This window comes from Cololabis saira, unplaced genomic scaffold, assembly GCF_033807715.1.
Source record: "Cololabis saira isolate AMF1-May2022 unplaced genomic scaffold, fColSai1.1 scf057, whole genome shotgun sequence".
Classification (NCBI taxonomy): Eukaryota; Metazoa; Chordata; class Actinopteri; order Beloniformes; family Belonidae; genus Cololabis; species Cololabis saira.
This window is the reverse complement of record NW_026906221.1, coordinates 151800-172658: the sequence shown is the minus strand read 5'-3', so window position 1 is coordinate 172658 and position 20859 is coordinate 151800. Positions and strand designations below refer to the sequence as shown.

The 20859-nt window shown below is 43.2% G+C and overlaps 30 non-coding genes and 6 pseudogenes across 30 annotated transcripts; all 36 read left to right on the top strand.

Annotated features, from left to right (window-relative positions):
- Nucleotides 1-9071: 9071 nt before the first annotated feature.
- Nucleotides 9072-9190, top strand: LOC133436057 (5S ribosomal RNA). The gene has a single exon (XR_009779866.1). It is a non-coding gene; the product is annotated as a 5S ribosomal RNA (ribosomal RNA).
- A 217-nt stretch (nt 9191-9407) lies between these two features.
- LOC133435894 (5S ribosomal RNA) lies at nt 9408-9526 on the top strand. The gene has a single exon (XR_009779708.1). It is a non-coding gene; the product is annotated as a 5S ribosomal RNA (ribosomal RNA).
- Nucleotides 9527-9725: 199 nt separating this feature from the next.
- Nucleotides 9726-9844, top strand: LOC133435824 (5S ribosomal RNA). Its single transcript, XR_009779641.1, has one exon. It is a non-coding gene; the product is annotated as a 5S ribosomal RNA (ribosomal RNA).
- A 217-nt stretch (nt 9845-10061) lies between these two features.
- On the top strand, nt 10062-10180 carry LOC133436056 (5S ribosomal RNA). Its single transcript, XR_009779865.1, has one exon. It is a non-coding gene; the product is annotated as a 5S ribosomal RNA (ribosomal RNA).
- Nucleotides 10181-10397: 217 nt separating this feature from the next.
- LOC133435893 (5S ribosomal RNA) lies at nt 10398-10516 on the top strand. The gene has a single exon (XR_009779707.1). It is a non-coding gene; the product is annotated as a 5S ribosomal RNA (ribosomal RNA).
- A 199-nt stretch (nt 10517-10715) lies between these two features.
- LOC133435823 (5S ribosomal RNA) lies at nt 10716-10834 on the top strand. Its single transcript, XR_009779640.1, has one exon. It is a non-coding gene; the product is annotated as a 5S ribosomal RNA (ribosomal RNA).
- Nucleotides 10835-11051: 217 nt separating this feature from the next.
- Nucleotides 11052-11170, top strand: LOC133436055 (5S ribosomal RNA). Its single transcript, XR_009779864.1, has one exon. It is a non-coding gene; the product is annotated as a 5S ribosomal RNA (ribosomal RNA).
- Nucleotides 11171-11387: 217 nt separating this feature from the next.
- On the top strand, nt 11388-11506 carry LOC133435892 (5S ribosomal RNA). Its single transcript, XR_009779706.1, has one exon. It is a non-coding gene; the product is annotated as a 5S ribosomal RNA (ribosomal RNA).
- A 199-nt stretch (nt 11507-11705) lies between these two features.
- LOC133435822 (5S ribosomal RNA) lies at nt 11706-11824 on the top strand. Its single transcript, XR_009779639.1, has one exon. It is a non-coding gene; the product is annotated as a 5S ribosomal RNA (ribosomal RNA).
- A 217-nt stretch (nt 11825-12041) lies between these two features.
- Nucleotides 12042-12160, top strand: LOC133435820 (5S ribosomal RNA). The gene has a single exon (XR_009779637.1). It is a non-coding gene; the product is annotated as a 5S ribosomal RNA (ribosomal RNA).
- A 216-nt stretch (nt 12161-12376) lies between these two features.
- On the top strand, nt 12377-12495 carry LOC133436183 (5S ribosomal RNA). The gene has a single exon (XR_009779984.1). It is a non-coding gene; the product is annotated as a 5S ribosomal RNA (ribosomal RNA).
- Nucleotides 12496-12712: 217 nt separating this feature from the next.
- On the top strand, nt 12713-12831 carry LOC133435975 (5S ribosomal RNA). Its single transcript, XR_009779785.1, has one exon. It is a non-coding gene; the product is annotated as a 5S ribosomal RNA (ribosomal RNA).
- Nucleotides 12832-13048: 217 nt separating this feature from the next.
- Nucleotides 13049-13167, top strand: LOC133436145 (5S ribosomal RNA). The gene has a single exon (XR_009779948.1). It is a non-coding gene; the product is annotated as a 5S ribosomal RNA (ribosomal RNA).
- Nucleotides 13168-13366: 199 nt separating this feature from the next.
- On the top strand, nt 13367-13485 carry LOC133435819 (5S ribosomal RNA). The gene has a single exon (XR_009779636.1). It is a non-coding gene; the product is annotated as a 5S ribosomal RNA (ribosomal RNA).
- Nucleotides 13486-13684: 199 nt separating this feature from the next.
- On the top strand, nt 13685-13803 carry LOC133436205 (5S ribosomal RNA; annotated as a pseudogene).
- A 217-nt stretch (nt 13804-14020) lies between these two features.
- Nucleotides 14021-14139, top strand: LOC133436198 (5S ribosomal RNA; annotated as a pseudogene).
- Nucleotides 14140-14338: 199 nt separating this feature from the next.
- On the top strand, nt 14339-14457 carry LOC133435848 (5S ribosomal RNA). Its single transcript, XR_009779664.1, has one exon. It is a non-coding gene; the product is annotated as a 5S ribosomal RNA (ribosomal RNA).
- A 217-nt stretch (nt 14458-14674) lies between these two features.
- LOC133435896 (5S ribosomal RNA) lies at nt 14675-14793 on the top strand. Its single transcript, XR_009779710.1, has one exon. It is a non-coding gene; the product is annotated as a 5S ribosomal RNA (ribosomal RNA).
- Nucleotides 14794-15010: 217 nt separating this feature from the next.
- LOC133436196 (5S ribosomal RNA) lies at nt 15011-15129 on the top strand (annotated as a pseudogene).
- A 217-nt stretch (nt 15130-15346) lies between these two features.
- LOC133436054 (5S ribosomal RNA) lies at nt 15347-15465 on the top strand. Its single transcript, XR_009779863.1, has one exon. It is a non-coding gene; the product is annotated as a 5S ribosomal RNA (ribosomal RNA).
- A 217-nt stretch (nt 15466-15682) lies between these two features.
- Nucleotides 15683-15801, top strand: LOC133435891 (5S ribosomal RNA). The gene has a single exon (XR_009779705.1). It is a non-coding gene; the product is annotated as a 5S ribosomal RNA (ribosomal RNA).
- A 199-nt stretch (nt 15802-16000) lies between these two features.
- Nucleotides 16001-16119, top strand: LOC133435818 (5S ribosomal RNA). The gene has a single exon (XR_009779635.1). It is a non-coding gene; the product is annotated as a 5S ribosomal RNA (ribosomal RNA).
- Nucleotides 16120-16336: 217 nt separating this feature from the next.
- On the top strand, nt 16337-16455 carry LOC133436053 (5S ribosomal RNA). The gene has a single exon (XR_009779862.1). It is a non-coding gene; the product is annotated as a 5S ribosomal RNA (ribosomal RNA).
- A 217-nt stretch (nt 16456-16672) lies between these two features.
- LOC133435889 (5S ribosomal RNA) lies at nt 16673-16791 on the top strand. The gene has a single exon (XR_009779703.1). It is a non-coding gene; the product is annotated as a 5S ribosomal RNA (ribosomal RNA).
- A 199-nt stretch (nt 16792-16990) lies between these two features.
- On the top strand, nt 16991-17109 carry LOC133435817 (5S ribosomal RNA). The gene has a single exon (XR_009779634.1). It is a non-coding gene; the product is annotated as a 5S ribosomal RNA (ribosomal RNA).
- Nucleotides 17110-17326: 217 nt separating this feature from the next.
- LOC133435816 (5S ribosomal RNA) lies at nt 17327-17445 on the top strand. Its single transcript, XR_009779633.1, has one exon. It is a non-coding gene; the product is annotated as a 5S ribosomal RNA (ribosomal RNA).
- Nucleotides 17446-17661: 216 nt separating this feature from the next.
- LOC133436182 (5S ribosomal RNA) lies at nt 17662-17780 on the top strand. The gene has a single exon (XR_009779983.1). It is a non-coding gene; the product is annotated as a 5S ribosomal RNA (ribosomal RNA).
- Nucleotides 17781-17997: 217 nt separating this feature from the next.
- LOC133435974 (5S ribosomal RNA) lies at nt 17998-18116 on the top strand. Its single transcript, XR_009779784.1, has one exon. It is a non-coding gene; the product is annotated as a 5S ribosomal RNA (ribosomal RNA).
- A 217-nt stretch (nt 18117-18333) lies between these two features.
- On the top strand, nt 18334-18452 carry LOC133436144 (5S ribosomal RNA). The gene has a single exon (XR_009779947.1). It is a non-coding gene; the product is annotated as a 5S ribosomal RNA (ribosomal RNA).
- A 199-nt stretch (nt 18453-18651) lies between these two features.
- LOC133435815 (5S ribosomal RNA) lies at nt 18652-18770 on the top strand. The gene has a single exon (XR_009779632.1). It is a non-coding gene; the product is annotated as a 5S ribosomal RNA (ribosomal RNA).
- A 199-nt stretch (nt 18771-18969) lies between these two features.
- Nucleotides 18970-19088, top strand: LOC133436204 (5S ribosomal RNA; annotated as a pseudogene).
- Nucleotides 19089-19305: 217 nt separating this feature from the next.
- Nucleotides 19306-19424, top strand: LOC133436197 (5S ribosomal RNA; annotated as a pseudogene).
- Nucleotides 19425-19623: 199 nt separating this feature from the next.
- On the top strand, nt 19624-19742 carry LOC133435847 (5S ribosomal RNA). Its single transcript, XR_009779663.1, has one exon. It is a non-coding gene; the product is annotated as a 5S ribosomal RNA (ribosomal RNA).
- Nucleotides 19743-19959: 217 nt separating this feature from the next.
- On the top strand, nt 19960-20078 carry LOC133435895 (5S ribosomal RNA). Its single transcript, XR_009779709.1, has one exon. It is a non-coding gene; the product is annotated as a 5S ribosomal RNA (ribosomal RNA).
- Nucleotides 20079-20295: 217 nt separating this feature from the next.
- LOC133436202 (5S ribosomal RNA) lies at nt 20296-20414 on the top strand (annotated as a pseudogene).
- Nucleotides 20415-20613: 199 nt separating this feature from the next.
- On the top strand, nt 20614-20732 carry LOC133436094 (5S ribosomal RNA). Its single transcript, XR_009779900.1, has one exon. It is a non-coding gene; the product is annotated as a 5S ribosomal RNA (ribosomal RNA).
- The last annotated feature ends 127 nt before the right edge of the window (nt 20733-20859 follow it).

The following is a 20859-nucleotide window of genomic DNA, read 5'->3' as shown; positions in this document are numbered from 1 at the left end:
GGCCCGTCAAGGCGGGGGAGAGACCTGCCCCTATAAGGCAACTCTCCCTGGTCCTGTCCCCTCTCAACCAGATGTGAAGCCCTCTCAACCAGATGTGGAGCTTCCTCATCCCCGCCCTGGACCTGATCCCATCCCAACCTGGATCTACGAGGACATTCATGACTCCACCCATCACCTCCTCCTTCTTTTACTCCCTCGCTCTGCGTGGGAGTGTGAGAGGGGCAGGATAACGGCCCGTCAAGGCGGGGAAGAGACCTGCCCCTATAAGGCAACTCTTCCTGGTCCTGACCCCTCTCACCCAAATCTGTAACTGACCTGTTGTCTCTACTACTAATCAAACTTAAACTTGTTCATTGACCTGTTGTCTCCACTATTAATCTAACTTTCAGTGGATAGTACGGTCAAGAGAGCTATGACGACGTGCGCCGGCCTGTGCATTGCCTTTGGTCCCTGTAAACCACCGAGTCGACGGACGAGGTGGGGGGATCATCGAGAAACCTGAAAAATCTAACCCTAGCCCGTGCCTTCGGACAGCCTAGCTCTATTTACAACAGACCACTATGTACTATCCACAGCAGGCCGCTCTATTCCTGCACGAGGTCAGTAACCTGACCAGAATGTAGAATGGAAATAATTCCATCTCTAAAGAAGGATTTAATCAAAGGATGAAAAATTACATGTGGTGCCTTTAATGATTAAATACTCCCTAGCGGGTAAAACCAGGCACAACAACCTTAATTAGGACCTAGATCCCTTAAACAAAGAGATTTTTTTATATATAAAGAAAACCTAGCAAACAGGGGAGCCGAGTAATTTCAAATTTACTTTTAACCAATTAGACAACTAGAAAAACCAAGTGGAACTCTGAGTGCACCTACATGAGACCTAATTGACCTAATGGCTCTGAAACTGTAAATCAAAATGTAGATATATAGGGTACTTTCTGACAGATCCAAATGGGATCTTACTAATTAGGTCTTACTAATTAGAGTCTTTTTTAAAAGAATCTATTTTATAGGGACCACCATTATACTATCCTAAACATGCCACGTTTTTCCGGCTTAATGTCATTAACCTGACCAGAATATGAACTAAAAATAATTACGTCTCTAAAGAATCAACAATAACTGAACTTTTATTATCTTAATAATTAAATATATACATATATAATAGGATTGTTTAGATTTTTAAATCTCACCGGATTACCCGGATACAGGAGAAAATGTAGATATATAGGGTATTTTCTGACAGATCTAAATGAGATCTTACTAATTAGGTCTTACTAATTAGAGTCTTTTTTAAAAGAATCTATTTTATAGGGACCACCATTATACTATCCTAAACATGCCACGTTTTTCCGGCTTAATGTCATTAACCTGACCAGAATATGAACTAAAAATAATTACGTCTCTAAAGAATCAACAATAACTGAACTTTTATTATCTTAATAATTAAATATATACATATATAACAGGATTATTTAGATTTTTAAATCTCACCGGATTACCCGGATACAGAAGAAAATGTATATATAGGGTATTTTCTGACAGATCTATATGAGATTTTACTAATTAGGTCTTACTAATTAGAGTTTTTTTAAAAGAATCTATTTTATAGGGACCACCATTATACTATCCTAAACATGCCACGTTTTTCCGGCTTAATGTCATTAACCTGACCAGAATATGAACTAAAAATAATTACGTCTCTAAAGAATCAACAATAACTGAACTTTTATTATCTTAATAATTAAATATATACATATATAACAGGATTATTTAGATTTTTAAATCTCACCGGATTACCCGGATACAGAAGAAAATGTATATATAGGGTATTTTCTGACAGATCTATATGAGATTTTACTAATTAGGTCTTACTAATTAGAGTTTTTTTAAAAGAATCTATTTTATAGGGACCACCATTATACTATCCTAAACATGCCACGTTTTTCCGGCTTAATGTCATTAACCTGACCAGAATATGAACTAAAAATAATTACGTCTCTAAAGAATCAACAATAACTGAACTTTTATTATCTTAATAATTAAATATATACATATATAACAGGATTATTTAGATTTTTAAATCTCACCGGATTACCCGGATACAGAAGAAAATGTATATATAGGGTATTTTCTGACAGATCTAAATGAGATTTTACTAATTAGGTCTTACTAATTAGAGTCTTTTTAAAAGAATCTATTTTATAGGGACCACCATTATACTATCCTAAACATGCCACGTTTTTCCGGCTTAATGTCATTAACCTGACCAGAATATGAACTAAAAATAATTACGTCTCTAAAGAATCAACAATAACTGAACTTTTATTATCTTAATAATTAAATATATACATATATAACAGGATTATTTAGAGTTTTAAATCTCACCGGATTACCCGGATACAGAAGAAAATGTAGATATATAGGGTATTTTCTGACAGATCTAAATGAGATCTTACTAATTAGGTCTTACTAATTAGAGTTTTTTTAAAAGAATATATTTTATAGGGACCACCATTATACTATCCTAAACATGCCACGTTTTTCCGGCTTAAAGTCATTAACCTGACCAGAATATGAACTAAAAATAATTACGTCTCTAAAGAATCAACAATAACTGAACTTTCATTATCTTAATAATTAAATATTAACATTATAAAAGATTAAAAATACAGGGGATTATTTTAATTATTAAATATATACATATATAACATGATTATTTAGGTTTTTTAATTTCTCCGGATTACCCGGATGTAGCAGAAAAAGAAAAGATTTAATCAGGATAGAAAATACAGGCGATTATTTTAATTAATAAATAAATATGTACATATATAACATGCTTATTTAATTACCGGATCAACCGGATACAGCAGAAAAAGAAAAAGATTTAATCAAAGGTTGGAAAAATACAGGTGATTCTTTAACGATTAAATACTCCCTAGAGGTTAAAAGCGGGCATAACAGCCTTAATTAGGACCCTTATTCCATAACAGAGAGACCCCCCTTTTTTTAAATATCTAGCAGTAAGGGGAGCCGAGTAATTACAATTTTACTTTTAACCATATTAGACGATTAGAAAACCCAGTTGAATTCTGGGTAAACCTACGGGAGACCTAATTATCTTAATAACTCTGTAATTACAAATAAAAATATGGACATATGGGGTATTTTCGGACAGCTCTAAATGAGATCTTACTAATTATAGGGTTTTTAGAACAATTTTTTTGAAACCATAACGGAGTAGGACTGTAAGAAATATGACCTCCACTCACAGCCCAGTCTAAAAAACGAGTTTTCACAAATTCTGTAGTCATACGGTTTATGAGACACAGAACTACTTTGCCATGGGTGAAGAGGACCATTCTTCATCCTTCATCTTCGTCACCCTGCTCCAAAAAAAAGGTGGGGGCTGCCTTGTGATGTCACAGACCCTCCTGTGCTGGAATTCAATGGTAAGTATGCCTTTTTCATGAAAAATTCACCTTGTTTTATAAAAATAATAATAATAATAATAATACTATTTAAATAAATAATAATAATAATTATAATAATTAAATTCATAATAATAATAAATATAATAATAATTAAATAATAAGTTTTATAATATATAAAAAACATAGCCTTCCTACCGTAATTATAATAACTTTAACTCTGTAATATTAACTCATAAAATTAGATCTTATCTTATCTTTATACTAAAATGGACACACCCTGGGAACTGATCATCCCGGCGGGGCCCACCCTGTGGTGAGGGTGTCTAGTGGTAATGGCCGAAACACCCCGTGATCCCGGGGTTCACTACTGATGATGTGTCCTATAAATAGACTTAAAATAGACATAAAATAGACATAAAATAGAATTTAAAATAAGATTGTTAGACAATTAAAGAAACTAACCTCTACAACAACAAACTCTCCACCCTATCTTAGTGGAGAGTTACAACACTTAAACAACAAAAAAAACTTTCCAACAATGAAATGCTGAAAATACAAGGAAATGCTGCCATTTTTTCCAGAACTCCAAGGAAGATTCATACAGCTTCACAAACAAAGAATTATTTTATTTTTTTATATATATTTTTCTATATATATTTTTTTATTTTTTATTTTTTATTTTTTGAATTTTTTGAATTTTTTGAAAAAATAAAAAAATAAAGTTTTCTTTCCAGAAACCTAATGGTGGATCCCACTTTTTTACAAACACATATACACATTATTTCCAGAACTCTAAAGGATGTTCCCACAATTTTTACAAACACATATTATAAGTCTCCACATCTTTGCAAACACATTATTTCCAGAACTCTAAGTGAGGTTCCCACATTTCTACAAACACATATTATGTCCAGAACCTGGAGGGAGGTTCACACGATTTTACAAATACACATGAAACTTTTTTCTCCAGAACTTAAAGGGACATTCTCACATTTTTACAAAGGATTTTTTCCAGAACTCTGAGGGAATTTCCACTTCTTTATGAACTTTATTTTTGAAATGGATGGTGAAGAAATGGATCAGAAGAGCCGTGGAGCTGCCCAGTCGTTGGATGAAGGAGGGGATTCTTCGAGGGAACCTCAACAACTAACCATAACCCTAACCCCAACCCTAACCTTAACCCTAAACCCTAATCATTACCTTAACCCCTGACCCCTAACCTTAACCCCTAACCCCAACCCCTAACCCTAACCCTTGACCTCTAACCCTAACCTTAACCCTTAAACCCTAACCCAGAACCCTTACCCTAACCCCAACCCCTAACCCTAACCCTTGACCTCTAACCCTAACCTTAACCCTTAAATCCTAACCCAGAACCCTTACCCTAACCCTAACCCTTAAACTCTAACCCTAACCCTAACCCCTGACCCTAACCCTTATCCCAACCACATCCCAGCCTGGATCTACGAAGACGTTCACGACTCCACCCACCACCCTCCTCCTTCTCTCTTTCCCTCGTACTGCGTGGGAGCGAGAGGGGGCAGGATAACGGCCCGTCAAGGCGGGGGAGAGACCTGCCCCTATAAGGCAACTCTCCCTGGTCCTGTCCCCTCTCAACCAGATGTGAAGCCCTCTCAACCAGATGTGGAGCTTCCTCATCCCCGCCCTGGACCTGATCCCATCCCAACCTGGATCTACGAGGACATTCATGACTCCACCCATCACCTCCTCCTTCTTTTACTCCCTCGCTCTGCGTGGGAGTGTGAGAGGGGCAGGATAACGGCCCGTCAAGGCGGGGAAGAGACCTGCCCCTATAAGGCAACTCTTCCTGGTCCTGACCCCTCTCACCCAAATCTGTAACTGACCTGTTGTCTCTACTACTAATCAAACTTAAACTTGTTCATTGACCTGTTGTCTCCACTATTAATCTAACTTTCAGTGGATAGTACGGTCAAGAGAGCTATGACGACGTGCGCCGGCCTGTGCATTGCCTTTGGTCCCTGTAAACCACCGAGTCGACGGACGAGGTGGGGGGATCATCGAGAAACCTGAAAAATCTAACCCTAACCCTAACCCTAACCCTAACCCTAACCCTAACCCTTTCCCAAATCCTAACCTTAACCCTTCCCCCCACCATAACCTTTCCCCAACCTAACCCTAACCCTTTCCCAAATCCTAACCTTAACCCTTCCCCCACCGAACCCTAACCCTTCCCCAACCTAACCCTAACCCTTTCCCAAATCCTAACCTTAACCCTTTCCCCCACCAGAACCCTAACCCTTCCCCAACCTAACCCTAACCCTTTCCCAAATCCTAACCTTAACCCTTCCCCCCACCATAAACCTAACCCTAACCCTTTCCCAAATCCTAACCTTAACCCTTCCCCCCACCGTAACCCTAACCCTAACCCAAACCCACCCTAACCTTAACCCCAACCTCACCCTGACTTGGATCGCACCAGGAAATTCAGGATTCCATCCTTCTCTTTCCTTCCCTCGCACAGCGTGGGAGTGAGAGGGACAGGGTAACAGCCCGGTCCGGCGGGGGAGAGTTCTGTCCGTCCCGACACCTCTCCCTGGCCCTGTCCCTTCTCCACATTTTTTTCACAAATTTTTTTACAATTTTTTTCAGAACTATAAAGGACTCCATCCTTCTCTTTCCTTCCCTCGCACTGCGTGGGAGTGAGAGGGACAGGGTAACAGCCCGGTCCGGCGGGGGAAAGCGCTGTCCGTCCAGACACCTCTCCCTGGCCCTGTCCCTTCTCAAACCTCCACATTTTTTACATTTTTTTACAATTTTTTTTCTAGAAATCTGAGGGAGGCTCCCAAATCTTTACAAACATTATTTTATTATATTACATATTTGGTATATATATATTTTTTTTCAGAAATATAAGGGTGGTTCCCACTTTTTTACAAACACATATTATTTCCAGAGATCTAAGGGTGGTTCCCACTTTTGTACAAACACATATTTCCAGAAATCTAAGGGTGATTCCCACATTGTTACAAACAGATATGATTTCCAGAACTCTAAAGGAGGTTCCCACGTTTTTACAAAGACATATTATTTCCAGAACTCTAAGGGGGGTCCCCACAATTTTACAAACACACAGGAACACACAAAACATTTTTTTCAGAACTTAAAGGGGAGTTCCCATATTTTTACAAAATAATTTTTCTAGTACTCTGAGGGAGTCTCCATTTTGTTATGAACTTTGTTTTACTAAGGGATGGTGCGAAAATGGAACGGAGAGATGCGGACGACGTGCGTCGGCCAGTGCATTGCCTTTGAACCCTGCAAACTGCCCAGTCGTCGGACGAAGCAGGGGGTTCATCGAGAGAGCTTCAAACATCTAACCCTAACCCTAACCCTAACCCTAACCCTTAATCTAACCCTAACCCTTAATCTAACCCTAACCCTAACCCTAACCCTAACCCTAACCAAATCCTAATTTCAACCTTAACCTTAAAGCAAAACCCTAAACTTAAACTAAACCCTAACCTTAACCCTAATCTTAAGCTACACAAACAAATTCTAACCCGAACCCCAAATCCTAAAAACCGCTCCAAAAAAAACCCCACTCACCTCTCCTCTCTGAACTATCAACCCACCAACCAAACCCCCCCCCCCCCCCCCCTTCTTCTCCCCTTCCAAAACTCACAACTGTCCTCTCATATTGCACCCACTAGCCACAGACGAAGACACCGGATCCTCCACAATCCGACTGCACGCATAAGGGGTACCCAGTGACCTTGATACACCATACAGCACATCTCACATCAAAACTCTGAAACTATTCAGAGGTCTCGCACCATACGCTACTGACAAAAGTACTTTAGTGCATACGGATCTCAACTGGATGTACGATGTGAGAGTGCAACACTACCTTCTGCGAACTCTGGTAACGCCTACGAGCGTTAGGAGGCAGTAGCGTATTGGTTTCCCGCATGGAGCCGTTGAACACAAACCCTAACCCTGACCCTAACCCGAAAACCTAAACCTAACCCTAACCCTGGCCCCAACCCTAACCCTAACCCTAAACCTGAACCTAACCCAAAATTCTAACCTTAACCCTAACCCAAATCCTAATTCCAACCTCAACCTTAAAACCAAACCCTAAACTTAAACTAAACCCTAACCTTAACCCTAATCTTAAAACTACACAAACAAATTCTAACCCGAACCCCAAATCCAAAAAACCGCTCTAAAATACCCCCCTCACCTCTCCTCTCTGAACTATCAACCCAACCCCCCTTTCTCTCCCCTTCCAAAACTCACAACTGTCCTCTCACAATGCACCCACTAGCCACTACGAAGACACCGGATCCTCCGCAATCCGACTGCACACATAAGGGGTACCCAGTGACCTTGATACACCATACAGCACATCTCACATCAAAACTCTGAAACTATTCAGAGGTCCCGCACCATACGCTACTGACAAAAGTACTTTAGTGCATACGGATCTCAACTGGATGTACGATGTGAGAGTGCAACACTACCTTCTGCGAACTCTGGTAACGCCTACGAGCGTTAGGAGGCAGTAGCGTATTGGTTTCCCGCAGGGAGCCGTTGAACACAAACCCTAACCCTAACCCTAACCCTAACCCCCTTAATCTAACCCTAACCCTAACCCTGACCCTGACCCTAACCCTAACCCTAACCCCTAACCCTAACCCTAACCCTAACCCTACTAATCAAACTTTTGGTGGATAGTACGGTCAAGAGAGCCATGGACGACGTGCGCTGGCCTGTCGCATTGCCTTTGGTCCCTGTAAACCACCGAGTCGACGGACGAGGTGGGGGGGTCATCGAGAAACCTGAAAAATCTAACCCAGTTGACTTAGTGAAAATCTTAGAAAATTTACAAGTATTTTTCCCAATAAAAGTTTGTTTAATATATGTACCTATCGACTCCAAATGGCCTGAAACGTGCTCCTAACTACTTTCTGGGTGAACCCTTTTCACCAAAACACTTAGTCAAATTTCAGGAAATTTTCGTCAAATTTCACAATTATTTTTTTCCAAAAATAATTTGTTTATAGGTACATATCGACTCCAAATGGCCTAAAACGTGCTCCTAAACACTTTCTGGGGGAACTTTTTTCACCAAAACACTGAAAAATGGGGGGGTAGCCGAAGTGTCAAGCAAATGATCCACTGTTTAGGGGGTCAAATCAAAGATTCCAAAGTGGCACTCAGCCCCTATCCTAACCCTAACCCTAACCCTAACCCTACCCTAACCCTAACCCTAACCCTAACCCTAACCACCAAATCGACGGATGAGGTGGGGGGTTCATCGAGAAACCTGAAAAATCTAACCCTAACCCTAACCCTAACCCTAGTGTTCCTGGAATCAGGGTACCCGAAAATGGGGGGTAGCCGAAGTTTCAAGCAAATGATCCACTGTTTAGGGGGTCAAATCAAAGATTCCAAAGTGGCACTCTTGCCTTATCCTAACCCTAACCTAACCCTAACCCTAACCCTAACAGCGACAGCTCACGCCCGAAAGTGTTTTGCACATGGTTAAGGCACTTTAACTCCAACAAATAAAACCAACAAATCTATGACTTATATTCTATGACTTATCTTCAACTCCATATAAGAGGTATTTCAAGCTGCAGCTTCAGCTTACGGCCATACCAGCCTGGATGCTCCCGATCTCGTCTGATCTCGGAAGCTAAGCAGGGTCGGGCCTGGTTAGGACTTGGATGGGAGACCGCCTGGGAATACCAGGTGCTGTAAGCTTTTTCAACCAGCAGAGAGCGCTCTCGCTTAATCTACCCACACATATTTCAACGTGGTAACAGCGACAGCTCACGTCCTAAAGTGTTTTGCACATGGTTAAGGCACTTTAACTCCAACAAATAAGCGCTTCTAAATTATTATCACCAACAAATCAATGACTTATATTATATGACTTATCTTCAACTCCATATAAGAGGTATTTCAAGCTGCAGCTTCAGCTTACGGCCATACCAGCCTGGATGCGCCTGATCTCGTCTGATCTCAGAAGCTAAGCAGGGTCGGGCCTGGTTAGTACTTGGATGGGAGACCGCCTGGGAATATCAGGTGCTGTAAGCTTTTTCAACCAGCAGAGAGCGCTCTCGCTTAATCTACCCACACATATTTCAACGTGGTAACAGCGACAGCTCACGTCCTAAAGTGTTTTGCACATGGTTAAGGCACTTTAACTCCAACAAATAAAACCAACAAATCAATGACTTATATTCTATGACTTATCTTCAACTCCATATAAGAGGTATTTCAAGCAGCAGATTCTGCTTACGGCCATACCAGCCTGGATGCGCCCGATCTCGTCTGATCTCGGAAGCTAAGCAGGGTCGGGCCTGGTTAGTACTTGGATGGGAGACCGCCTGGGAATACCAGGTGCTGTAAGCTTTTTCAAACAGCAGAGAGCGCTCTCGCTTAATCTACCCACACATATTTCAACGTGGTAACAGCGACAGCTCACGTCCTAAAGTGTTTTTCACATGGTTAAGGCACTTTAACTCCAACAAATATGCGCTTCTAAATTATTATCACCAACAAATCAATGACTTATATTATATGACTTATCTTCAACTCCATATAAGAGGTATTTCAAGCTGCAGCTTCAGCTTACGGCCATACCAGCCTGGATGCTCCCGATCTCGTCTGATCTCGGAAGCTAAGCAGGGTCGGGCCTGGTTAGGACTTGGATGGGAGACCGCCTGGGAATACCAGGTGCTGTAAGCTTTTTCAACCAGCAGAGAGCGCTCTCGCTTAATCTACCCACACATATTTCAACGTGGTAACAGCGACAGCTCACGTCCTAAAGTGTTTTGCACATGGTTAAGGCACTTTAACTCCAACAAATAAGCGCTTCTAAATTATTATCACCAACAAATCAATGACTTATATTATATGACTTATCTTCAACTCCATATAAGAGGTATTTCAAGCTGCAGCTTCAGCTTACGGCCATACCAGCCTGGATGCGCCTGATCTCGTCTGATCTCAGAAGCTAAGCAGGGTCGGGCCTGGTTAGTACTTGGATGGGAGACCGCCTGGGAATATCAGGTGCTGTAAGCTTTTTCAACCAGCAGAGAGCGCTCTCGCTTAATCTACCCACACATATTTCAACGTGGTAACAGCGACAGCTCACGTCCTAAAGTGTTTTGCACATGGTTAAGGCACTTTAACTCCAACAAATAAAACCAACAAATCAATGACTTATATTCTATGACTTATCTTCAACTCCATATAAGAGGTATTTCAAGCAGCAGATTCTGCTTACGGCCATACCAGCCTGGATGCGCCCGATCTCGTCTGATCTCGGAAGCTAAGCAGGGTCGGGCCTGGTTAGTACTTGGATGGGAGACCGCCTGGGAATACCAGGTGCTGTAAGCTTTTTCAAACAGCAGAGAGCGCTCTCGCTTAATCTACCCACACATATTTCAACGTGGTAACAGCGACAGCTCACGTCCTAAAGTGTTTTTCACATGGTTAAGGCACTTTAACTCCAACAAATATGCGCTTCTAAATTATTATCACCAACAAATCAATGACTTATATTATATGACTTATCTTCAACTCCATATAAGAGGTATTTCAAGCTGCAGCTTCAGCTTACGGCCATACCAGCCTGGATGCTCCCGATCTCGTCTGATCTCGGAAGCTAAGCAGGGTCGGGCCTGGTTAGGACTTGGATGGGAGACCGCCTGGGAATACCAGGTGCTGTAAGCTTTTTCAACCAGCAGAGAGCGCTCTCGCTTAATCTACCCACACATATTTCAACGTGGTAACAGCGACAGCTCACGTCCTAAAGTGTTTTGCACATGGTTAAGGCACTTTAACTCCAACAAATAAGCGCTTCTAAATTATTATCACCAACAAATCAATGACTTATATTATATGACTTATCTTCAACTCCATATAAGAGGTATTTCAAGCTGCAGCTTCAGCTTACGGCCATACCAGCCTGGATGCGCCTGATCTCGTCTGATCTCAGAAGCTAAGCAGGGTCGGGCCTGGTTAGTACTTGGATGGGAGACCGCCTGGGAATATCAGGTGCTGTAAGCTTTTTCAACCAGCAGAGAGCGCTCTCGCTTAATCTACCCACACATATTTCAACGTGGTAACAGCGACAGCTCACGTCCTAAAGTGTTTTGCACATGGTTAAGGCACTTTAACTCCAACAAATAAAACCAACAAATCAATGACTTATATTCTATCACTTATCTTCAACTCCATATAAGAGGTATTTCAAGCAGCAGATTCTGCTTACGGCCATACCAGCCTGGATGCGCCCGATCTCGTCTGATCTCGGAAGCTAAGCAGGGTCGGGCCTGGTTAGTACTTGGATGGGAGACCGCCTGGGAATACCAGGTGCTGTAAGCTTTTTCAACCAGCAGAGAGCGCTCTCGCTTAATCTACCCACACATATTTCAACGTGGTAACAGCGACAGCTCACGTCCTAAAGTGTTTTGCACATGGTTAAGGCACTTTAACTCCAACAAATAAGCGCTTCTAAATTATTATCACCAACAAATCAATGACTTATATTATATGACTTATCTTCAACTCCATATAAGAAGTATTTCAAGCTGCAGCTTCAGCTTACGGCCATACCAGCCTGGATGCGCCCGATCTCGTCTGATCTCGGAAGCTAAGCAGGGTCGGGCCTGGTTAGTACTTGGATGGGAGACCGCCTGGGAATACCAGGTGCTGTAAGCTTTTTCAACCAGCAGAGAGCGCTCTCGCTTAATCTACCCACACAAATTTCAACGTGGTAACAGCGACAGCTCACGTCCTAAAGTGTTTTGCACATGGTTAAGGCACTTTAACTCCAACAAATAAGCGCTTCTAAATTATTATCACCAACAAATCATGACTTATATTATATGACTTATCTTCAACTCCATATAAGAGGTATTTCAAGCTGCAGCTTCTGCTTACGGCCATATCAGCCTGGATGCGCCCGATCTCGTCTGATCTCGGAAGCCTAGCCGGGTCGGGCCTGGTTAGTACTTGGATGGGAGACCGCCTGGGAATACCAGGTGCTGTAAGCTTTTTCAACCAGCAGAGAGCGCTCTCGCTTAATCTACCCACACATATTTCAACGTGGTAACAGCGACAGCTCACGTCCAAAAGTGTTTTGCACATGGTTAAGGCACTTTAACTCCAACAAATAAGCGCTTCTAAATTATTATCACCAACAAATCAATGACTTATATTATATGACTTATCTTCAACTCCATATAAGAGGTATTTCAAGCTGCAGCTTCAGCTTACGGCCATACCAGCCAGGATGCACCTGATCTCGTCTGATCTCGGAAGCTAAGCAGGGTCGGGCCTGGTTAGTACTTGGATGGGGGACCGCCTGGGAATACCAGGTGCTGTAAGCTTTTTCAACCAGCAGAGAGCACTCTCGCTTAATCTACCCACACATATTTCAACGTGGTAACAGCGACAGCTCACGTCCTAAAGTGTTTTGCACATGGTTAAGGCACTTTAACTCCAACAAATAAGCACTTCTAAATTATTATCACCTACAAATCAATGACTTGTATTATATGACTTATCTTCAACTCCATAAAAGAAGTATTTCAAGCTGCAGCTTCAGCTTACGGCCATACCAGCCTGGATGCGCCCGATCTCGTCTGATCTCGGAAGCTGAGCAGGGTCGGGCGTGGTTAGTACTTGGATGGGAGACCGCCTGGGAATACCAGGTGCTGTAAGCTTTTTCAACCAGCAGAGAGCGCTCTCGCTTAATCTACCCACACATATTTCAACGTGGTAAGAGCGACAGCTCACGTCCTAAAGTGTTTTGCACATGGTTAAGGCACTTTAACTCCAACAAATAAAACCAACAAATCAATGACTTATATTCTATGACTTATCTTCAACTCCATATCAGAGGTATTTCAAGCTGCAGCTTCTGCTTACGGCCATACCAGCCTGGATGCGCCCGATCTCGTCTGATCTCGGAAGCTAAGCAGGGTCGGGCCTGGTTAGTACTTGGATGGGAGACCGCCTGGGAATACCAGGTGCTGTAAGCTTTTTCAACCAGCAGAGAGCGCTCTCGCTTAATCTACCCACACATATTTCAACGTGGTAACAGCGACAGCTCACGTCCTAAAGTGTTTTGCACATGGTTAAGGCACTTTAACTCCAACAAATAAAACCAACAAATCAATGACTTATATTCTATGACTTATCTTCAACTCCATATAAGAGGTATTTCAAGCTGCAGCTTCTGCTTACGGCCATACCAGCCTGGATGCGCCCAATCTCGTCTGATCTCGGAAGCTAAGCAGGGTCAAGCCTGGTTAGTACTTGGATGGGAGACCGCCTAGGAATACCAGGTGCTGTAAGCATTTTCAACCAGCAGAGAGCGCTCTCGCTTAATCTACCCACACATATTTCAACGTGGTAACAGCGACAGCTCACGTCCAAAAGTGTTTTTCACATGGTTAAGGCACTTTAACTCCAACAAATAAGCGCTTCTAAATTATTATCACCAACAAATCAATGACTTATATTATATGACTTATCTTCAACTCCATATAAGAGGTATTTCAAGCTGCAGCTTTTGCTTACGGCCATACCAGCCTGGATGCGCCCGATCTCGTCTGATCTCGGAAGCTAAGCAGGGTCAAGCCTGGTTAGTACTTGGATGGGAGACCGCCTGGGAATACCAGCTGCTGTAAGCATTGTCAACCAGCAGAGAGCGCTCTCGCTTAATCTACCCACACATATTTCAACGTGGTAACAGCGACAGCTCACGTCCTAATGTGTTTTGCACATGGTTAAGGCACTTTAACTCCAACAAATAAAACCAACAGATCAATGACTTATATTCTATGACTTATCTTCAACTCCATATAAGAGGTATTTCAAGCTGCAGCTTCTGCTTACGGCCATACCAGCCTGGATGCGCCCGATCTCGTCTGATCTCGGAAGCTAAGCAGGGTCGGGCCTGGTTAGTACTTGGATGGGAGACCGCTTGGGAATACCAGGTGCTGTAAGCTTTTTCAACCAGCAGAGAACGCTCTCGCTTAATCTACCCACACATATTTCAATGTGGTAACAGCGACAGCTCACGTCCTAAAGTGATTTGCACATAGTTAAGGCACCTTAACTCCAACAAATAAGCGCTTCTAAATTATTATCACCAACAAATCAATGACTTATATTCTATGACTTATCTTCAACTCCATATAAGAGGTATTTCAAGCTGCAGCTTCAGCTTACGGCCATACCAGCCTGGATGCGCCCGATCTCGTCTGATCTCGGAAGGTAAGCAGGGTCGGGCCTGGTTAGTACTTGGATGGGAGACCGCCTGGGAATACCAGGTGCTGTAAGCTTTTTCAACCAGCAGAGAGCGCTCTCGCTTAATCTACCCACACATATTTCAACGTGGTAAGAGCGACAGCTCACGTCCTAAAGTGTTTTGCACATGGTTAAGGCACTTTAACTCCAACAAATAAGTGCTTCTAAATTATTTTCACCAACAAATCAATGACTTATATTATATGACTTATCTTCAACTCCATATAAGAGGTATTTCAAGCTGCAGCTTCTACTTACGGCCATACCAGCCTGGATGCGCCTGATCTCGTCTGATCTCGGAAGCTAAGCAGGGTCAAGCCTGGTTAGTACTTGGATGGGAGACCGCCTGGGAATATCAGGTGCTGTAAGCTTTTTCAACCAGCAGAGAGCGCTCTCGCTTAATCTACCCACACATATTTCAACGTGGTAACAGCGACAGCTCACGTCCTAAAGTGTTTTTCACATGGTTAAGGCACTTTAACTCCAACAAATATGCGCTTCTAAATTATTATCACCAACAAATCAATGACTTATATTATATGACTTATCTTCAACTCCATATAAGAGGTATTTCAAGCTGCAGCTTCAGCTTACGGCCATACCAGCCTGGATGCTCCCGATCTCGTCTGATCTCGGAAGCTAAGCAGGGTCGGGCCTGGTTAGGACTTGGATGGGAGACCGCCTGGGAATACCAGGTGCTGTAAGCTTTTTCAACCAGCAGAGAGCGCTCTCGCTTAATCTACCCACACATATTTCAACGTGGTAACAGCGACAGCTCACGTCCTAAAGTGTTTTGCACATGGTTAAGGCACTTTAACTCCAACAAATAAGCGCTTCTAAATTATTATCACCAACAAATCAATGACTTATATTATATGACTTATCTTCAACTCCATATAAGAGGTATTTCAAGCTGCAGCTTCAGCTTACGGCCATACCAGCCTGGATGCGCCTGATCTCGTCTGATCTCAGAAGCTAAGCAGGGTCGGGCCTGGTTAGTACTTGGATGGGAGACCGCCTGGGAATATCAGGTGCTGTAAGCTTTTTCAACCAGCAGAGAGCGCTCTCGCTTAATCTACCCACACATATTTCAACGTGGTAACAGCGACAGCTCACGTCCTAAAGTGTTTTGCACATGGTTAAGGCACTTTAACTCCAACAAATAAAACCAACAAATCAATGACTTATATTCTATGACTTATCTTCAACTCCATATAAGAGGTATTTCAAGCAGCAGATTCTGCTTACGGCCATACCAGCCTGGATGCGCCCGATCTCGTCTGATCTCGGAAGCTAAGCAGGGTCGGGCCTGGTTAGTACTTGGATGGGAGACCGCCTGGGAATACCAGGTGCTGTAAGCTTTTTCAAACAGCAGAGAGCGCTCTCGCTTAATCTACCCACACATATTTCAACGTGGTAACAGCGACAGCTCACGTCCTAAAGTGTTTTTCACATGGTTAAGGCACTTTAACTCCAACAAATATGCGCTTCTAAATTATTATCACCAACAAATCAATGACTTATATTATATGACTTATCTTCAACTCCATATAAGAGGTATTTCAAGCTGCAGCTTCAGCTTACGGCCATACCAGCCTGGATGCTCCCGATCTCGTCTGATCTCGGAAGCTAAGCAGGGTCGGGCCTGGTTAGGACTTGGATGGGAGACCGCCTGGGAATACCAGGTGCTGTAAGCTTTTTCAACCAGCAGAGAGCGCTCTCGCTTAATCTACCCACACATATTTCAACGTGGTAACAGCGACAGCTCACGTCCTAAAGTGTTTTGCACATGGTTAAGGCACTTTAACTCCAACAAATAAGCGCTTCTAAATTATTATCACCAACAAATCAATGACTTATATTATATGACTTATCTTCAACTCCATATAAGAGGTATTTCAAGCTGCAGCTTCAGCTTACGGCCATACCAGCCTGGATGCGCCTGATCTCGTCTGATCTCAGAAGCTAAGCAGGGTCGGGCCTGGTTAGTACTTGGATGGGAGACCGCCTGGGAATATCAGGTGCTGTAAGCTTTTTCAACCAGCAGAGAGCGCTCTCGCTTAATCTACCCACACATATTTCAACGTGGTAACAGCGACAGCTCACGTCCTAAAGTGTTTTGCACATGGTTAAGGCACTTTAACTCCAACAAATAAAACCAACAAATCAATGACTTATATTCTATCACTTATCTTCAACTCCATATAAGAGGTATTTCAAGCAGCAGATTCTGCTTACGGCCATACCAGCCTGGATGCGCCCGATCTCGTCTGATCTCGGAAGCTAAGCAGGGTCGGGCCTGGTTAGTACTTGGATGGGAGACCGCCTGGGAATACCAGGTGCTGTAAGCTTTTTCAACCAGCAGAGAGCGCTCTCGCTTAATCTACCCACACATATTTCAACGTGGTAACAGCGACAGCTCACGTCCTAAAGTGTTTTGCACATGGTTAAGGCACTTTAACTCCAACAAATAAGCGCTTCTAAATTATTATCACCAACAAATCAATGACTTATATTATATGACTTATCTTCAACTCCATATAAGAAGTATTTCAAGCTGCAGCTTCAGCTTACGGCCATACCAGCCTGGATGCGCCCGATCTCGTCTGATCTCGGAAGCTAAGCAGGGTCGGGCCTGGTTAGTACTTGGATGGGAGACCGCCTGGGAATACCAGGTGCTGTAAGCTTTTTCAACCAGCAGAGAGCGCTCTCGCTTAATCTACCCACACAAATTTCAACGTGGTAACAGCGACAGCTCACGTCCTAAAGTGTTTTGCACATGGTTAAGGCACTTTAACTCCAACAAATAAGCGCTTCTAAATTATTATCACCAACAAATCATGACTTATATTATATGACTTATCTTCAACTCCATATAAGAGGTATTTCAAGCTGCAGCTTCTGCTTACGGCCATATCAGCCTGGATGCGCCCGATCTCGTCTGATCTCGGAAGCCTAGCCGGGTCGGGCCTGGTTAGTACTTGGATGGGAGACCGCCTGGGAATACCAGGTGCTGTAAGCTTTTTCAACCAGCAGAGAGCGCTCTCGCTTAATCTACCCACACATATTTCAACGTGGTAACAGCGACAGCTCACGTCCAAAAGTGTTTTGCACATGGTTAAGGCACTTTAACTCCAACAAATAAGCGCTTCTAAATTATTATCACCAACAAATCAATGACTTATATTATATGACTTATCTTCAACTCCATATAAGAGGTATTTCAAGCTGCAGCTTCAGCTTACGGCCATACCAGCCAGGATGCACCTGATCTCGTCTGATCTCGGAAGCTAAGCAGGGTCGGGCCTGGTTAGTACTTGGATGGGGGACCGCCTGGGAATACCAGGTGCTGTAAGCTTTTTCAACCAGCAGAGAGCACTCTCGCTTAATCTACCCACACATATTTCAACGTGGTAACAGCGACAGCTCACGTCCTAAAGTGTTTTGCACATGGTTAAGGCACTTTAACTCCAACAAATAAGCACTTCTAAATTATTATCACCTACAAATCAATGACTTGTATTATATGACTTATCTTCAACTCCATAAAAGAAGTATTTCAAGCTGCAGCTTCAGCTTACGGCCATACCAGCCTGGATGCGCCCGATCTCGTCTGATCTCGGAAGCTGAGCAGGGTCGGGCGTGGTTAGTACTTGGATGGGAGACCGCCTGGGAATACCAGGTGCTGTAAGCTTTTTCAACCAGCAGAGAGCGCTCTCGCTTAATCTACCCACACATATTTCAACGTGGTAAGAGCGACAGCTCACGTCCTAAAGTGTTTTGCACATGGTTAAGGCACTTTAACTCCAACAAATAAAACCAACAAATCAATGACTTATATTCTATGACTTATCTTCAACTCCATATCAGAGGTATTTCAAGCTGCAGCTTCTGCTTACGGCCATACCAGCCTGGATGCGCCCGATCTCGTCTGATCTCGGAAGCTAAGCAGGGTCGGGCCTGGTTAGTACTTGGATGGGAGACCGCCTGGGAATACCAGGTGCTGTAAGCTTTTTCAACCAGCAGAGAGCGCTCTCGCTTAATCTACCCACACATATTTCAACGTGGTAACAGCGACAGCTCACGTCCTAAAGTGTTTTGCACATGGTTAAGGCACTTTAACTCCAACAAATAAAACCAACAAATCAATGACTTATATTCTATGACTTATCTTCAACTCCATATAAGAGGTATTTCAAGCTGCAGCTTCTGCTTACGGCCATACCAGCCTGGATGCGCCCAATCTCGTCTGATCTCGGAAGCTAAGCAGGGTCAAGCCTGGTTAGTACTTGGATGGGAGACCGCCTAGGAATACCAGGTGCTGTAAGCATTTTCAACCAGCAGAGAGCGCTCTCGCTTAATCTACCCACACATATTTCAACGTGGTAACAGCGACAGCTCACGTCCAAAAGTGTTTTTCACATGGTTAAGGCACTTTAACTCCAACAAATAAGCGCTTCTAAATTATTATCACCAACAAATCAATGACTTATATTATATGACTTATCTTCAACTCCATATAAGAGGTATTTCAAGCTGCAGCTTTTGCTTACGGCCATACCAGCCTGGATGCGCCCGATCTCGTCTGATCTCGGAAGCTAAGCAGGGTCAAGCCTGGTTAGTACTTGGATGGGAGACCGCCTGGGAATACCAGCTGCTGTAAGCATTGTCAACCAGCAGAGAGCGCTCTCGCTTAATCTACCCACACATATTTCAACGTGGTAACAGCGACAGCTCACGTCCTAATGTGTTTTGCACATGGTTAAGGCACTTTAACTCCAACAAATAAAACCAACAGATCAATGACTTATATTCTATGACTTATCTTCAACTCCATATAAGAGGTATTTCAAGCTGCAGCTTCTGCTTACGGCCATACCAGCCTGGATGCGCCCGATCTCGTCTGATCTCGGAAGCTAAGCAGGGTCGGGCCTGGTTAGTACTTGGATGGGAGACCGCTTGGGAATACCAGGTGCTGTAAGCTTTTTCAACCAGCAGAGAACGCTCTCGCTTAATCTACCCACACATATTTCAATGTGGTAACAGCGACAGCTCACGTCCTAAAGTGATTTGCACATAGTTAAGGCACCTTAACTCCAACAAATAAGCGCTTCTAAATTATTATCACCAACAAATCAATGACTTATATTCTATGACTTATCTTCAACTCCATATAAGAGGTATTTCAAGCTGCAGCTTCAGCTTACGGCCATACCAGCCTGGATGCGCCCGATCTCGTCTGATCTCGGAAGGTAAGCAGGGTCGGGCCTGGTTAGTACTTGGATGGGAGACCGCCTGGGAATACCAGGTGCTGTAAGCTTTTTCAACCAGCAGAGAGCGCTCTCGCTTAATCTACCCACACATATTTCAACGTGGTAAGAGCGACAGCTCACGTCCTAAAGTGTTTTGCACATGGTTAAGGCACTTTAACTCCAACAAATAAGTGCTTCTAAATTATTTTCACCAACAAATCAATGACTTATATTATATGACTTATCTTCAACTCCATATAAGAGGTATTTCAAGCTGCAGCTTCTACTTACGGCCATACCAGCCTGGATGCGCCTGATCTCGTCTGATCTCGGAAGCTAAGCAGGGTCAAGCCTGGTTAGTACTTGGATGGGAGACCGCCTGGGAATACCAGGAGCTGTAAGCTTTTTCAACCAGCAGAGAGCGCTCTCGCTTAATCTACCCACACAAATTTCAACGTGGTAACAGCGACAGCTCACGTCCTAAAGTGTTTTGCACATGGTTAAGGCACTTTAACTCCAACAAATAAAACCAACAAATCAATGACTTATATTCTATGACTTTTCTTCAACTCCATATAAGAGGTATTTCAAACTGCAGCTTCTGCTTATGGCCATACCAGCCTGGATGCGCCCAATCTCGTCTGATCTCGGAAGCTAAGCAGGGTCGGGCCTGGTTAGTACTTGGATGGGAGACCGTCTGGGAATACCAGGTGCTGTAAGCTTTTCAACCAGCAGAGAACGCTCTCGCTTAATCTAGCCACACATATTTCAACGTGGTAACAGCGACATCTCACGTCCAAAAGTGTTTTGCACATGGTTAAGGCACTTTAACTCCAACAAATAAGCGCT